This window comes from Sciurus vulgaris (genome assembly GCF_902686455.1).
Source record: "Sciurus vulgaris genome assembly, chromosome: 8".
In the NCBI taxonomy this organism is placed as follows: Eukaryota; Metazoa; Chordata; class Mammalia; order Rodentia; family Sciuridae; genus Sciurus; species Sciurus vulgaris.
Genome location: NC_136468.1, coordinates 134,652,217 through 134,664,323, shown reverse-complemented (window position 1 = coordinate 134,664,323; position 12,107 = coordinate 134,652,217). Strand labels below are relative to the sequence as shown.

At 38.9% G+C, this 12,107-nt stretch overlaps 1 protein-coding gene across 4 annotated transcripts in view; it reads left to right on the top strand.

The window, feature by feature from the left end:
* Positions 1–12,107, top strand: part of ZMAT5 (zinc finger matrin-type 5) — a 36,698-nt gene that overhangs the window by 9,200 nt on the left and 15,391 nt on the right. The window contains exons 1-2 of one of the 4 annotated variants that reach the window (XM_079151462.1): positions 8,113–10,260; positions 11,306–11,478. The exons of 1 other annotated variant lie outside the window; for it this stretch is intronic. The gene's annotated coding sequence lies outside the window, so the exon portion shown is untranslated. Of the gene's footprint in view, positions 1–3,199; positions 3,289–8,112; positions 10,261–11,305; positions 11,479–12,107 lie in introns of those variants that run through there. 2 more of the 4 variants (XM_079151460.1, XM_079151461.1) reach the window with 2 other exon arrangements.

Here is a 12,107-nt window from a genome sequence, read left to right as displayed (position 1 = left end):
ATGTTTACCAAGTGGGTGAGGGAATGAGCGCCCACGTGATACCATTAACAGCAGTAGCACCTCCTTTTTTTCTTTTTTTTTTTGCAATGCTGAATGCTGGGGATGGAACACAGGGCCTTGCATGTGCTAGGCAAGGGCTTTATCACTCAGCCCTAGCCCTACACCTCCATTCTTGAGCACTTTATGCTGTTGTGGGCCCTTGGTATCCATGGCCCTCTTTGTCAACCTTGGATTGAAAATGTTCAGGAAAAAAATGTGCTGAACACGACAGAGCTTTTTCTCATCATCCCCTAAGCAACATAGTACAACAACCATTTTCATGGCTTTTACATTGTATTAGGTATTATAAATAATCTAGAGATGATTAAAATATGTGGGAGAACATGTGTAGGTTATATGCAAATATACTATTTTATATAAGGGTCTGGAGCATCAAAGGATTTTGATATCCACAAAGGTCCTGAAACCAATCCCCCATGGACAGCAAAGGATGACAATGACCCTGGTAAGTCCTCTGCAGCTGTGGGATCCTTGTTTTATAACCAAGGACAGACTCAGGGACATGAAATAATTTTTCAGAGATCACCCAGGTGTGAGTGGCAGAGCTGGAATTCAGATCCAGACCTGTGTTCTCCTGCTAGCATCTCAATGCCCCTTGGCTATGAGGAGCCAGCTTTGGCACCTGGCAAAGCTCTGGGAAGTCAACAAATGTAGCAGCCATAGACCTGGTCCCTGAAAGTGGGTTGGTGGCACCACCTGTGTTCCTAGTGGGAAAGTGGGACTGGATCATTCTGTGTTCTGGACAGGGGACAGTGCCTTGCTCACATGCTGCTGAACACACCACCCTCAGAGGATGAGGATGAATCATAACAGAGAAGGCCAGCTTAGTCAGCACCCCCTGCTAGTGTCTGGGCCCCACCACCTAAAGATGCTGCAGCTGTCCTCCTCAGTCCCTGTCCCGGCCCCTTACTCAGGGTCCCTGGTCCCACTCAGGGCCGCTAAGTGTGGTAGTTTGGGTTGTCTTGGGCAAGGATGCCTGGCTAGTGGTGAGTTGGAGCTGAAATCTAGCCAACATTCTGTTTGTCAAGGTGTGTGTCTGGCAAGACACTGTATCTGTCAAGACGGTTCTGCAGGTTGCACCTTTTCCTAATATGCGCCAAAACACTGGAGTGGGAGGCAGTTGGGTCAGGAGTCTAGAATTTTGTGCCTTGGGAGGTCACCTTGCAAAGGCCGGTTCCTGCCCAGGAATGGGACTTTGGGCACATAACTGTGGGGACAAGTTTTTGAGGTAAATGGGAACACTAGCCCCCCTGTGAGGGCTGTTATTTGGTTCCTCTACAGGTGGTGGGAGCTCTGCTGAGCTATTGTTCAGGGTAGGCGACTAGGCCTACCATGGGAGATGAGGTTCCAGTTCCATTTCTGCCTCTTCTGCTGTGGGCTTTGGGAGGCTCCCTTCCCCTCTACTGGCCTCCACTTCCTTATCTGTAATATGGACCAGCTGACCCCAGAGGTTATTTGGGCAGTGACACCCTGCTTCTTGTTTGAGCCTTGTTTTCTGGAAGCCAATAATATGGATGGGGATGGCCAACGTTTCTTGAGCACTTCCTGTGGGCCCAGCTCTTTGCTAAGTGTGTATGTGGATGATCTGATCCTCACCGCAACCCCTTGAGGGGTACAGCTATTATTTATCTCAGTCTTCATAGCATTAACTGAGGCCAGAAGTTAAATGATGATCAAGATCACCAAATTAGAAAGCAGGATGTAAATTCTAAGGTTGTCTCCAGAGCCCAGCCCTTACTCCTTGCCTCATGCAGCCTGCCAGGCATGCGACCCAAATAATTGCATGGCCTTGTTCTCAATGCTGTCCCCAGCCGGGACGACTGGGCCAAAGGGACGATCATGGGTACCTTCTCATCTGATTAATGGATGTTAGAAATGCAGAGGTCCTTAGAGATCACCTAGTGTAGCCAGTCTCTTGCCACTTCACACATAGGGCAACTAAGGCCCAGAGAGGGCAAGTGATGGCCACAACATCACTTGGCAGAGCTGGAACTAGAACACGGGGTCCTGTAGACCTGTCCAGGATGGCCAAACATTTCCCATGTGCCCGATGAGGGGTAGGCAGAGAGGTGTATGGGTGGGAAGCTGTGACCTTCAACTGAGGCTGATAAGTTAAGAACATAAATGGAGCCATTAGCTGGTTTGCCTGCGCGTGCACGCGCGTGCGTGCGTGTGTGTGTGTGTGTGTGTGTGTGTGTGTGTGTATGTGTAGAGGGGAGACCCAAATATAGCCCCCACTGAGCGCTCATTATTTGTTTCATAGTATGGCTGAGCAGAGTGTCAGAGGGGCCTGTGGCCTCAATTTCCTGATAAGTTGGGATTTGGAACAGTTAGACAGCGTGAGCACAGGCTTTCCCATCCTGAAGCTTATTTTCTCTTCCTACAAATATGACCCAGGGAACTTCGGAGCACATTTCTGAACCTCAGTGTTCCCATTCTTAAGTGGGTTTGTAATACATACCTCTTGGAGTTCATAGGGCCAGCATGGTCCTGGGCATATGGTGAGTGATTAATGAAGGAAAACTGCCTGTGGTCTGATTGGTTGGAGGAGACTTTGGTTGAGTGATTAAGGGTGTGGGCCTTGCTGCCTGGGTTTAAGCCCAGCTCTGCTGCTTTCCAGTGGTATGACCTTGAATAAGTCATTTCACATCTTGGAGCCTCTGTGCCCTCATCTGAAAAGGCATTATAGATTCTGTCCCCACAGGTTATCCTGAGGATTACATATGATGCATATAAAGTTCTTAGCATAGTATTCGGGGAGCCATCTAGGACCTGTATGAGAACTGGGTGAAGTTTGAGCCATTAACCGGGAATATCTGGCCGGAGGAACTCACAGTTGGATCACTGAGAATGCCTGAGTTAGCTCACTACTCAGGTTCAAATACAAGCATCGGATGTGGGAGTGACCCTCTAGAGCCAAACGCCTTGCTTATCTCCATCCTATTTTTCTGCCAGTCCCCTTTGATCTGTACTGCTATAAATAAAGCAAGTGCAGGCTTCTTTCTTTGTTAGAGCCAGACCTTCTGGACCACTCAATAAGTCACGCTCCTGCTTCAAAAATATTTTTGCCTTTTTGTCTTTATTTCTGTTGTATATATTTCTTATCTTTTATTTCACAGCCAGCCCATCCCTCCCACAGGAACCCTTTCCCTTCAGGAGGGAAGTGAGCAAGAACTGGCACCCAAACGTGGGGCCCCAATCTCGAGGAATTCAGAAGAAAAGTCACAGGTGGGTACTTGGCCTCCTCTCCTGGAAACAGAGAACACACAGGTGGAGTACTTTATTGAGAGAAGAGAGGGGAATCTATGTTTAGCATGACCATAAACACAGGGAATTCACACTGTAAAAAGAGAGAAATCTACCCAGCTGTACCTGATATCCTGGTCAGAGCGAAAATTCAGTAAAGAGAATGCAACTTCTACAACTCTTAAAAGTGGTAACAGACTCGGTTGCTTTAAATCATACAGACGCGATCGGCAAGTCTGCCTGCCTAGTCTGCCCACGGTTCCTTTTTCTGCCCGGAGCGCTGCAAAAAACATGGTGATGCAAGCTAGCTGAGTTAGCTGCTGGAGTTTAAAAGGCTGGGAGAAAAGATCCTAATCAGGAATACAGGAAAAATCTCTAACCTAAAATAGGGAAGTTTTTTGGCAGGTTTCATAATCTGAATATGTGTGCTCCTGCCACAGCTCCCCGCTCTGCAGAAGTGGCGGGGTTGCGAGGCAGCGGCTGGGGCCGCTGGGAAAGCTCTTGGAATGTTGCCTGCCCCACGAGAGCATGGCTGGTTCCTGCCCAGGCAGAGCCCCTCAGGGCCAGGCCACCAAGATGAGGGGGGGAAATAGTGTGCAGATAGGAGGCACCGATGGCAAGGGCAGCGGGGATTACCATGGAGTTTAAATGGCACAGGGCGCACAGACGGATGGCAGGCCAACCCAGCCTCCAGACCCGCACAGTTTTCACAGGCTTTTCCCAGCCCTTCCCCCGTGCTCCGCTGCTCCTGAAAGCTAACCCTCTTTTAATCCTACAGCATGAGAAAGAAAAATTAAAATCTTAGCTGCAGTCTTTTACTTACCTGATTAACAACTAGCTGGCAAAAAAAAAAAAAAAAAAAAAAAAATCTTTACAGGCTGAGTTAGAACCAACGACCTCCCACTTCCAAGAGGAAGGTGCTAATCACTGGGTGTGGCTCTCTACTTAAAACCTGAGCTATTTTAAGGTTAAAAAGCTGCAATTCACTGTTTCACCAACAGGCTTCATCATAGGAATCCATTCGCTTTTTCTCATTCTCTGTATTTAGCCAAAGTTAAACTAGAAAAAAAAATGTTTTCTTTTAATTCCAAAGTTAATAAAGCATTTTCTAATTGTGCTTTTTAATGGATTCATTTCTTCTCTTTAAGGGTGAGTTTAACAGTTTTAGGACAAAAAGCCAGCAATCTGAAATACTTTTCAGTGTTATTGTTGGACTTCAAACCTGGTTTATCCATCAAAGCAGGCCAAATCATCAAAGTTTGATTGGTTATATCTTAAATTCCTAAACGGGTTAAATCAGATAAAAACTTTGATAAAGTATTTGTACCTTTATTGTGGAGCTCCACTTACAAAAGTTATAAAAATTTTTCTTTTTGTCTATTTGACTAATTTATAAATGTGTGCACACAATGGTTATATTTACATTATGTTTACATGATATCAAAATTGACATAATTTAAGAAGCATGCTCACAATTTAAAATGAAAATAAAAAATGGATCCAAATACCTTTATTTCTTGTGATTTAATAAGGTTCAATTTAAATTGGGTAAACATAAAAATAAAGATGTCTTTAAAATTATTAATTTAAATTTTTCCAGCTGGTCATAATTAATAAAGTTGCTAATTTCTATAATATTTAAAATTTATGTCCATTGCTTCTAACAATTTTCTTCAACAGGAAAGAGATAATACTGTTATCTGTATTTGTTTCATGTCTTGACTTTTATAATTAAGAATAAGTTTAAGGTAAATGGGATTAATTATATGTCTTTATTACAGGAGATATTTATTTACAAAGTTGAAATGCTAAAATGTCATCTATTGGGTGCTGAAATATCATCTAAATATAAAAACATCATATACTCTTAACTAAAATATATTTAAACATTAGATGTATTTGTAATTTGGTTAATATAAAGATCTAAAATTCCTTTATTCTCTGTGTTCTCCTTAAGAACCAAGGTGCTAGGACTTAAACTATCAGATGTGATATATAAGGGTCTAAAAATTTTTTCACCAGGTAAAATAGAAGACTATAACACGTCTAAGTAAATTAAAACAAAATTTGTACAAAATAATTTTCAAAAGGTTTACATGTAATTAAATTGGTTATATATCACTAATATAATCAGCTAAAGTTATTTAAAGCTTTTTATTCTTTAAATTCTACAAAGTTTCTTTCATGAAGTCTATTTACAATATAGATAAGATCTTTTCACAGACCCCTATTAATTGGGCTTTCTAACTAAAGGATAAAAGAAAAAGGAAATACATAAAACATTAATCTACTCTCATTCCAGTAGAATAATTTCTTGTGTCTGTGAGTTTATTTAGAAAAGCTAATTTTAAAGAAATTAAGATTTATACAATTTTGGTTAAACAATAACTGTTGTTTTAAAATACCACCTTGCATTACAGGTTTCAAATTTTTCTTTAAAAGCTTAATATAAAAACATCAATGTAATTATGATAATTATTACTAACTTGTTATATATTAATTGTATTTTTATTTCCCAAATGTAAAAAGTCTTTAAAGTATAAGATTTAAAAGAACATTTTACCAAGCTGTTGCTCTCCAAACTAAAGTTCTCTACAATAATGGCCTCTTACAAACTTATAATAACAAATTAATTGAAAATTATCATTTAATATTTTATAATTAAATATGTTATAAAATTTTTATGTTACTCTTTACACTGAGAAGTAAACTTAACTATATTTCTAAAAAAACTAAGAGATACTAGTTTATTTAAAGGTTAGCAATATGAGATATAAAAATGTTTTGATACCTTTCAAAAGGGGTTAAAAACTCTCTTGTCTGTTTCATGTTTCAGATATAATATTAAATTGTTACCTAATATAGATTAATCCAAAAAATTACATATAAAAATTTCATAAAATAAAATTCATAAAATAATATTCAAATAAGAAACTAACATTAGTTTCAAAATTAAAACACCTACTTAAGTTTTGTCGAGTCCCATTTAAAAAAAAATTAAGTATACATAAAAATCTCTTAAAATTCTACTATTCATAAATAACTACTATTAACATTTAGTACATAACCTCTAAACTGTTTTCCATACATGTACTTGTAGATATACATATAGAATCATATTAATTTTTTTTAAACTTGTACAATTATTTTATTTATTTAATTTTCTTCCACATCTTTTTTATTGGTGCATTATAGTTGTACATATGATGGGGTTTGTTGTTACATATGCATACATGCACACAATATAACAATATAAGTTAGCCAATATTGCTCCCCAGCATTTCCCCCCTCCTTCCCCACCTCCCGCCCTTCGGTCCCTTTCCTCTAAGTAATCTCTTTTCTCTTTTATCTTTTTAGGACAGCTTTTCTGGATTTAGCACTGATAGCTGGCAATTATTTTTTTTCTGTGAGGATTTTTAATACATAATCTCATTCTCTCTTGGTCTACAAGGTTTCTTCTCAGAAATTTGATGATAGTCTAATATAGATCTCCAAGTCACATTATAATCAAAATGTCCAAAGTAAAGACAGAGAATTTTAAAAGCATAAAAAGAGATGTGTCAAATTATTTTAAATTACACGTAATTAATATTCTTTCACAGTATGAATTTTAATGCCAGATTTTTTATCATTTTATCCAAAACCCAAAGTTGGACATTTAAATTATTTTTGCTATTTTAAAACAAAGTTATGGGCTGGGGTTGTAGCTCAGCAGCAGAGCACTTGCCTAGCACATGTGAGGCACTGGGTTCGATCCTGAGCACCACATTAAAAAAAAGTAAATAAAGTTATTATGTCCATCTACAACTAAAAATTTTTTAAAAACCAAAATTATTAAGAATATTCATACAAAAATTATTTTAGCATAAATCCCTTAAAACATGATTGCTAGATCAGTGACATGTAAAATTCTAAGACTTTTGATCACTGTTGTAACAGATACTACCAATTCACATTCTGCCCAATAATATTTGAAAGTACTAATTCCCCATACTTGGATCAACACCAAATTTGATGATAATATAAATTTTTTCATAATTTGGTAGGTAAAAAGCTACTTGTTTTACTTCATTTTTATTAAATAAGAAGAGGTTTTTCCTGTGCTCACTGAACATATGTAGTTCTTATTTTTTTTTTTTTTAATATCTGTTATATCTTCTGTATCCTTTGTAGAGGCCACCTCTATTAAGTTAAAAAAACCTGCATCTCATCTCATTCCAGGTTAAGATAATCATTCAAGTTCGTTTAAGGTTAACTTCAAAAGATAAATTTTTGTTATACAACTTACTGTATTCCTAATATCAACAGAAAATATTATATATAACTAAATGTTTAAAGTTATACAAAATTATATTTCTTAATTCATAACTATTATAAAAATTAAATGTTTTACTCTTGTTTATTTTTGCCTTATACAAATACCAATTCTAATATAACAAGTTAATTTAAGATAATAAGGCCATTACCTATAAGACAAACAAGTTGTAAAACTGACTTTCAGTATCTGTACTGACCCCATTTTATAATTTTGCTCAGCCCACTGCTAGAGACAAAATCAAATCATACATTTGGTAAAAACTAGGCCTTCGTTTACTGTAATGCCCTCTTTAGCTCAATAGCATTGACTTTAACCATCCTCACATGCCTAACAGGTAACTTTTACTAATTTTCCTGGCCAAATAAAAATATTTCATCAACTTTTTTCTACAATTTTAAAAAATGAAAAAGGGGCAAACAACCTTACATAAACCCACTAAATCTCACAAAATTATTTCAAAAAAATTTTTAAATTGTGATATTAAAAGTCTCACCACTGTTGATTGACACATGCAGCAATAGAATAAATCAGATTCTATAATACTAAGGGTAGAGGCTATACTGTATAGTTCCAGAAAAACCAACCTGTCATTGTGAAGACAACTGAAAGACCTGACACTTCAGGCTGAACAGATAGCTCACCAACAGAGAGATAATAAGACTCCAACCACCAGGTTTATAGCCATACTAGCTTTTTTGAGCTGTCAGATAAATAGAATCCATGGAGAGACTCACTGGACCCATTTCCCAGATCCACCTTTAATGCACCCAGCAATGTGGACTGGGGAATCCATCCCAGTATTTACTAATGATACCACATGATGTGAGATTTTACAAATAAACATATCACTTTTATTCATGATACTGGATTTAATTATACTGACTACAGTGGGAAATTACCTGTATGCTGGTCCCATGATAAATATGCTGGCTATTTAAAGGCAACTTTTGAGGGGAAAATAGCATAGGGAAGACCTAGGCCAGCCAATCATACTGGCCCTTGGGCCTTAAGATTATATGTCCGATCAGTTATTAAAATGGGAGTTTCTCATAACAAGCCAGTCATTTCCATGAACATCCATTAATACCTTACTGCCCTAATTGTTCTGCAATAGAATTTGGCACCTTTCCTAAATGGATGAAAGGTGCAAATGTCTTGCCAATGCAATATAAAATCTCTAAAAGTGGTGAATATGTTTTGGATTGATCTTCAAAACTTGATAAAAGATAGTTACATCAGAATGTCCAAAACCAGGAAGACTTAACATTTCAGCGCTGACACTAAATGTGTTTTGCATTTACTTCTTGAAAAGAATTTACAGGCGACCATGTTTAATTTGCATTTTTAATATAGTAGAATATCTAAGAAATTAGAATAGGCGAGTTATCTAGAACTATTTTCAGAATACAAAAATAAGATTAGATGTACAATCATTCTGATATTTTGAAACTCCGTGTGATTCAGACTACTCCCTATTGTTTGGGTATTGCTGTGCACTATTAGTAACCATGTAATGAAGACCAAATCAGAGCCCAGCAAACTGATTGATCTTACACTTTAAGGATCAGTAATTCACATTTGGGCTTCTAGTGGTTATTTCTTATTTGATAATAATTTGGGTTCCATATATTTTAATGTATTTCAGTCTTCTGTCTGTTCCCACATTCACTATATGTAGGGGCATAGTCCAGTCTGTCAAGATGCTATGACCCCTGGAAGTTTTGCTGGTAATATGCTAACTTTCAGGGAAGATGATATTCAGAAAGATCTCTGGTGTTTAATTGTAGCCTCAGATTTTCTCCATTATACAGATGACCCTAAGCCTGATTTTGTAGGCAAGAACTACGAGGAGGGTTCCTGCTGTGGCCTACAAGCCTATATTTAATCCTCTTAGGCTTTAATTACTGAAAATGTAAAAGTAAGAAAAAAGATGATAAATATCATGTAACTTTTAAGAAATGTAATTTAACCAAGATCATTTTCTTAATAATTTGTCTCAAAATACTTTCAAAGCCCTGTATGATTAGGTAAGTATTGATGAAAAGATTGAGACTACATTAAATGCTTTAACAGCTACTGTTACAAATATCAGTAATGAACTTTCTGCCCGCAAAGTTAAACGAAGGCTTAAATGCCATGATGACTGTAAGTATGTCTTTGTTACTGCAGCTAAATATCATACTTTCCAGTGGGACTGGGAAATGATTAAAAATCATCTAATGGGCATTTGGCATAGCAATAATAATAGCCTGGATCTTATGGTGTTACATCATCACATCCAGGATATTCAGAAAAGCAGAATTAATCTCATGGACCCTACATCTCTAGCTGATCAAATACTTTATGAATTGAATGGCTTTATTCCTAGAAATATATTGAAACATTCTGCGTGGTATATTATTGGAATGGTATGTTTGCTACTAATTATTTTTTGTATCCTAATAATGGGTTGCCATACCCTCAAAACTAGGATTCTGGAACTCGAAGTAGCTGCCCATCATTTGCATTTAAAAAATAGAAAAGGGGAAATATGCAGGAGCCATCCATGACTTATATGAGAACTGGGCAAAGTTCGAGCCATTAACCAGGAATATCTGGTCTCAGGAACTCACAGTTGGATCACTGTTTGAGAACACGTGAGTCATGTGGTATACTGCATTAGGTCACTGCTCAGGTTCAGATACAAGCATCAGTGTGGAGTGACCTGCTAGAGCCAAATGGCTTGCTTACCTTCATCCCCATCCTGTTTTTCTTGAAAAAACTCCTCTAGCAGTCCCCTATGATCTCTACCACTATAAATAAAGCAAGCACGGGCTCCTTCCTTTGTTAGAGCCAGACCTTCTGAACAGTTCAATCAGTCATACCCCTTCTTCCAAATTATTCTTGCCTTTTTGTCTTTATTTCTGATATATATGTATCTTAACTTTTATTTTGCAGCGAGCCCATCCCTCTGATGGGAACTCTTTCCCTTGCCCAAGCAGGACATGAGTGAGAATAGTAGGTGCTCAGTAAACCACTAACTTTAACAATTGTTAACACTTATTGAATACTCGCTAATGCTAGACATAATTAGTCTTAGTGATGCTGGGAATCAATCCCAGGGTCCTGCACATGCTAGTCAAGTGCTCTGTCACTGAGCTACACCCCCAGCCTTAATCCATTTGCATTAGTAAACTTCTCTGTACACTCCTGAAATAATCAGATCATTCAAACCCACTGCCTCATATTCCTACAGTGAAATAGAGTCCTAGAGAGGGCAGTGACTTGGCCAAGGTCACAACGCCAGCTTCTCGGTGCCCTGTGTGGTCCAGCTCAGTCTGCTGCAGAGCCACTGTTGTGTGTCAGTCTCCCAGAGGGACACTCCCTTCCTCTCCTCCCTTCCCCATTACTCTCCAGAGCCAGCAGCTCCTTGGAGCTTCAAGCTTCGTGAATAGCTTGGTTAAGCACTCGGCCGTTAAACGTTCATCTCTTACAATTTCAATCCAATTCCTATAAGTTTATTGGCAAGACGGGATGTATTAGAGCTGCCAAATTTAATATATCAAGTCCACATGTCTGAAATGAGGTTTCTCAGCAGTAATGGGAGAAGAGAGGTTTTATACGTTTTCATTTCGAATGACTGGCTGTTCCTGATCCTATTACAGCCCCTGACTTAATGGCTGCTGTCCTTGTCTGCTGCAGGAGCAACTTTCTCCATCAGCCTGCTCGTCTGTCTGGACTGCCAGAATGCTTGTTTGTCTCTGCATCTATCCCTAGTCTTTCTTCAAGAAGCATTCCCCCATCCGTCCCACGCTACCTCCCTGTTCATCCGTCTGCTCTGTGGCTCAGGTCCCAGCTTCATCCTTATTTGCCAGGTCCTGGGAATCTGGGACTTTGGCTAACAGCAAGGGAAGCCACCTTCTGACCTCAGGGAAGTCATTTCCCATACTCCTCTGGCCTCAGAAGCCTGCTCTGTGAAGTGAGGGACCAGACTCCAGATTGAGGGACTGATCTAGGCTCAGTCTCTGCAGGTGCCACTTGGTAGCTACATGTGAACACATTCTTCCTCTGGTCTTGTGACATCAAGCTGGAGGACCCAAATGCTGGCTGTGAAAGCCATAGAATCACCACTTACCTTGGGCTGCAGATTTCCTGGACAAGCATGGCAGCTGTGGTCACCATGATAAAGGGATTTTTTTTGTTTGTTTTAATACTGGGTATTGAACTTGGGGTGTTTAACCATGGAGCCATATCCCCAGCCCTTTATTTGTATTTTGTTTAGAGACAGGGTCTAACTGAGTTGCTTAGGGCCTCACTAAGTTGCTGAGACTGACTTTGAACTCGCCACCGTGCCCAGCCAACAGAAGGGTCTTAAGACCTTGCAGTGTTCTCATTTCCATCTGAGCTTGGATGAAGACCTACCACCTTAGAATTTAGTACTCTTGGGAAGATGTTAGCCTTGCCGCCTGAGCCCTCTGGCTTAGAGGACACCCAGAAACATGAG